Raw genomic sequence first — 6,097 nt, 5'->3', positions numbered from 1 at the left:
AAATTTGTCGTTAATAGTATGAAGTGATGTTCTTATGTGGTTTCTGAATGAAGTGAAATGTAACACTGGATTGATTGATTTTTAATAATTTACTGTTAAAAGTTGTATAATTTATATTTGTGTTTGATTATAGTCTGTCCGTATACGCGTGTGATCTAGAAATGAATGTGCAATACTGTCTTTACAGTAGCCCCTCTTTTACAGCTTTCCACACATAATGGTCTTGGCTCACACTGAATGACTGAAGAATGTAGGACAGAAAGTCTCTGAGCAAAAAGTCACACACACAGTGAACCAATTTTGTCAACATAATTTATCTAAAATAATATCAAAGATGATCAAATACCAGAAATATATTTTTTTGCATGATTAAAATTAAATAAATCTCGATTTTCCAAGTGTAATGACATATTTTCTAAACTTTAATATGAATATATGTATTACGTTACTCATAAATATTCATGAGCATCACAAGAGGCATTTGCCCCTGAAAAGAATGCCGTGACATACCCGCGGACAGACTCTTTCAAATCTCCCGAAATTACTGCAAAACAATCAATTATGTACTTTGGTGTTTAAATAAAATCTTTGTGTACTATTCCCCCCCCCAGGGTGACTGGGGTATATAAATATGGTCACTTCGTCTTCTCCCGACCGGCAGTAAAACGCTTGCCGAAGTGGGGCGTCCGTTTGGCTGTGCGGAATGTATCAAGTTCGCAGTCACGTCCGGTTAGAAGGGGGACGTTAAATCCGATGCCTCGTTTAAAGAGAGTGCCACTTTCTGTGCACATAAGAACCCTTGCAACAACTCTTCTGAGGGGTCCGTAGGTGGCCTGTTGCAAGGCTAAATTTCTGTCCCTATCCAAGATACCCTCATTTTTCAGTGGCAGTCCACATTTCCCCGACCATCATCCCAGATGGCCTCTATCGTACCAACCTACCTATTGTATTTATTGTGATCTTGTTCCTGTCCTGAATATGCAAGAAATATTTGCCACTGAACGTTAAGCAACCAACAATCAATCAATCATAATTTTAAGCAAATATTCTACATAGATAGATTTATAATAATGTCGTCATCAGATGAATAACAATTGTTAAAATATTTGAACATTAAAGGTAATGCAAAGTCCTTCACATAAATTATCAAAGTATATGTGCACAACGAATATAGGACAGAAAGTCGCAGGACAAAAAGTCATAGGACACAGTCACAATTCAGTTTTGAAATTATTTTACTTTAAGCAAGAAAACACTTATTTTAATACATTTTGTTTGTATGTTTTCTTCAGGTTTTACATTGAAGCAACTTTGTAGTTAAAATTTATTCAATAACTATCAATAACGATCAAATAGTTGTCATGAAAACAAAATGTCAAAACGGGCTTGTTACTTTCCCTAACTAAAAACAAATATAAGTATTAAAACAAAAGTATATCAAAATATATTTAAACGAATGTAAAAATGTATTTATGACTTTTTGACCTATCAAATTGTTGACTTAATGTCCTGTGACTTTCTGTCCATTTACTATGCACAACCTCATTACTAATTACATGTAGTGTATAAGTTGTGTAAGATTCGAATACATTATCTAAAGATGGAAAGAATTCTTTGGGTAGCAAAAATGATCAGCATAGTAAGATCTACAAATAAGTTAATATGGCCAAAATTGTCAATTGACCCATTAAGGGGTTATTGTCCTTTAATGACAATTTTTCACAATTTTTTAATCATATTTGATAACTTTAAAAAATCTTCTCTAAAACTACTCAACCAAACTTCAACTGAATGATCAGAAGGGTGTATAAAATAAAGTTTGTGTTTTATTTTCTATTTCGTCAAAAAACATGGCCGTCATGGCTAAAAATAGAACACAGGGTAAAATGCAGTTTTTGGCTTATATCTCAAAAACTCCAGCATTTAGAGCAAATAAAACAAGAAGTTAAAGTATTTATTAGGTCAAGGTCTATCTGTCCTGAAATTTTCAGCCGAATTGGGTAACTGGTTTTTCAGGTATAATGCCCCTGAATTGATGATTTTAAAGAAAATTTGCAGTTTTTGGTTATTATCTTGAATATTATTATAGATACAGATTAACTGTTAATAGCAAAAATGTTAAGCAAAATGAGATTTACAAATAAGTCAATTTGACCAAAATTGTCAATTGACCCCTTAATTGCCTTTTAAAGACTTTTTTTTCACAATTTGTTCATCATGTTGACTCACTTTAAAAAATATCCTCCTTTGAAACTGCTTTATCAATTTCAGCCAAACTTAGGCTAAATGAGTTTCAGAGTGTCTAGTATAAATTTTATATTTTATTTCCTTGTATGTCAAGAAACATAGCTCATATGGCTAAAATAGAACATAGGAGAAATTTTATTTTTTTGCTTTTGAAGAAAATAGGACGATTCAACGAACATTTAAATAAATTGAAAAGCTAAAATAATCATTGATGAGAGATTTAACCAAAAAATTTAAGGTGAGCGATTCAGGCTCTTGAGAGCCTCTTGTTTGCTTTAGGGTACGACTTTTTCCATTTTAGGATGCCTGCTTTTGTGACAGCTTGTTGTCTATTTCCATTTTCATTGTAATGCAATGCAGCAATATAAATTCTGGAAAAGAAGAAAAAACATTACAAAATTATTTAATTTACTAAACTTTTAATTTATTGCTTCAAAGTTTTAAATTAGCCACTGATGAGTTAATGCGTACACTATGTGGTGACCATGATTACAGTACAGGTACACACCTGTCATTATTTTGTTTGGTATAGGTTATTTTGACATATTGTACACAATCAATTACCTTGCTTTCATTGCATATTGAAAGAAGTGGGTGTTCTTAGGTGCATAATGGTTCACAAGAGAGTGATAGAACATGAAAACCATTTGTACCTAAGATATTTGTTTACCTTGTTTAAGCCAAGCTCTTTGTTCCTCAAGCTCTCCATGGATACATTGCGGAAATACATCAGACTCGTGGACATGTTTATTCATGATGTGGTTGGAAATTGATGTCCATTTGTGTATTTTTTCGTTTTGATCTTCCCCACCCCCACTTGATGCAGCCACCCAATATGTATGGTTAACAATGCTCTTTATCCATGGTCTTATGTCTCCTGTGTCCTCTGGTTTCCAACTTTTTTGATATTCCTGCAAGTAATGGAATAAAGAAAACATTTTGAAATGTATTTTTTATCAACAGCCGAAGAGTATTGCGGATTTATAAAACATGATTTATTCACAACTTGATATAAAGATAATACAATTAGTTCTAGTAAGAAGTTAATTGAGTTATACCTTTTGCTATATGCCATACATCGAAATAATGATTTATTTCTGGATGGTTGTCCTTCATGAACTTCTTAATCATAACATGTCTATCTGTGACAAGCGTTGAGACTTCAATATGATTAGTGTCTATATGAAGGGAAAACCCCTCTTAAGTCCTTCCAATTCCATATGGGTTGACCCCTTAACTTCATTGGACTGAAAAAAATAAGCATTCACTGAAATTGTTTGTCAACATGATTTATGAAAACAATGAGATTTGAGGGGAAATTCATGAAATACTGGCCACTGGACAACATCGATAAATATGTAGTATGTGTGTTTAACTAACTACTTCTTAGCATTTATACAGATCTTATTTAAATCTTAAATATATATACATATCAACAATGAAATTTGGGTAATATTCATGAAATACCTGCCACTGGACAGCAACAATCAATCCATTTTAAGTAGTATGCATGTTAAGCTGTATTTATTTGTAATCATTTTAATACAGATCTAATTTAGACTTATATTGAAAAACCCATCAAGAGTTAATTAATGCAAACCTGAACAAGCTGAATGTCCAATATTTTATTTGTGTTCAAGTCCATCAGAGTGTAACTGCCATATTTAGCACTATAACCAGGACTGTCGCACCTTCCGTCGCCACCAAGTACTACTTGTTTATCTGGACCTGCAATATTAAAAAGGGTAATGTGTGAAGATCATAACACTCTTATTTATATAATGAACAATAAAATTATTCTGTACAGAAAATATATTAACAAGATACCTAATTTGACAGTCTGAGAAAGTGAGGATAGAAATAAACATGTATTCCACGAATAAATAAAAAGATACGTGTATTCCAAGAAATAAATCAAAAGATACGTAAGTATAATAAAAGAGTTGACACTACGAAGAAATATACATACCTTGCAAGGAAGCTATTATATCTGCTTGCTGGGAGTCGAATTCATAGATAACTGCACATGATGTGTATGCTGTTTGCAGTCTTCTAACCGAGCGTTCACTAATGCCTTTCAGTTTCATTTGATCAAACAGTCTTACAATCTTGGCTGTATTATTCCCGCTAAACATTATGGCACTTGCAAACAAAAGATTTCCCCATGGTAGTCTTTCGTGACAGTTTTGGGATTTCCACTTGTAGACGTGTCCAAAAGCACATACAGAAGATGTAGATATCATTGTCCCTCTACTGAATTCAATAATTGGAACGCATCGACTGTTACACTCTCTGCATACTGATAGTAACTGAAATAGTGCTGTTTCAGAGACCATGTAATACTTTTCTTCAACTGGATCATTATATTCTTCCATTCTGTAATTGCTTGTTTCTTCCTCATCGTCAGATCCATACTCATCGTCTCCATCTTCTTCCTCGGACTCGTTATAAATATAATCCGGATCATTATCATATTCATCTACATCATCTTCATCATCATCAATCTCATCATTGTCATCCAAGTTTTGTTCGGTCGCTGCCGGTGCAAGGCTACTGCTTGTAATATTTCCGATTATCGTTCTTGTCTTCGATGTGGCGACTTTACTTGCTGAATCAATATCTAAAGGGTTAATACACTGAATGACTTTAGACTTTCTCTTGGGTTTTTATGTTTGGTTTCTTCTAGTTCTCTGTAAAATGGGATCTGATTTTTCTGTATTTTCATGTTTGTGTAGTCGGTGTTAAAAGATTTTGCCTCGAATGTTTTTGGTACATCTACCGGTACATCTACCGGAATTTCTACCTCTTCCTGAATCTCCATACTGTCAGGTGCGGGTGGCGACTCAGTTTCAGTGTCAATGGAGTCGACGGACTTATCTAATGATTCATTAAAGGCCTCTTGAAGAACCTATAGGTGAAATTAAATTTTTATTTTAAAAATTGCTTTCATAAATAAATCATACATGAATGTAAAAGAAAAATCATATAATCCGTAAATTAACCTTTTTGGTCGTTGTATTCGGGAAATGACCGGGTTGTAGATTTCCTGTGGAATTGAATAATTGATAGTTTTTGTTTTCTTTAGTAAGACTCACGAAACCTTTACTGGTTTATTTTATTTTATAATAGATTTAGAATGTCAATATACGGACTTCTTCTACAAGCGACTGAATTCATGAAAAAACGTTTACGAGAAAAATATAAATCCCAGAAGTCCTGAACATTTTAGTATGACTTTGATGTTTTCCTGGATCGTAATATAATGTAAATGGATGTATATACCTTTTCATGTAAATAAAATAAATGCTTTGACAATTTTTACTTGAACCAAAACGGGAAAAAAGATATACAAATATAATTGATTGATTGATTGTTGGTTGCTTAACGTCCAGTGGCAAATATTTCATGCATATTCAGGACGAGAACAAGTTCACAATAAATACAATAGGTAAGTTGATATAATAGAGGCCACCTGGGATGATGGTCGGAGAAATTTGGACTGCCACCGGAAAAAGAGGGTATATTGGATAGGGACAGAAATTTTGCCTTGCAACAGGCCACCTACGGACCCCTCAGAGAGTTGTTGCAAGGGTTCTTAACGTGCAAAGAGCGTGGCACTCTCTTTACACGAGGCATCGGATTTAACGTCCCCCTTCTGACCGGACGTGACTGCGAACTTGATACATCCCGCACAGCCAAACGGACGCCCCACTTCGGCAAGCGTTTTACTGCCGGTCGGGAGAAGACCAAGTGACCATATTTCTATACCCCAGTCACCCTTGGGGATTATACAAATATAATAAATAATAAGAATTGAAACCATACAGATAACCATGAACATATTTTTCAC

General features: G+C 33.9%; 1 pseudogene; it reads right to left on the bottom strand.

Moving 5' to 3' along the window:
• Window positions 1-303: 303 nt before the first annotated feature.
• LOC143050729 (uncharacterized) lies at window positions 304-4,825 on the bottom strand (annotated as a pseudogene).
• Window positions 4,826-6,097: the final 1,272 nt, after the last annotated feature.

This window comes from Mytilus galloprovincialis, chromosome 11 (assembly GCF_965363235.1).
Source record: "Mytilus galloprovincialis chromosome 11, xbMytGall1.hap1.1, whole genome shotgun sequence".
Lineage (NCBI taxonomy): Eukaryota > Metazoa > Mollusca > Bivalvia > Mytilida > Mytilidae > Mytilus > Mytilus galloprovincialis.
Note: the sequence above shows the minus strand (reverse complement) of the source record. Positions and strands in the feature narration are given on the sequence as shown.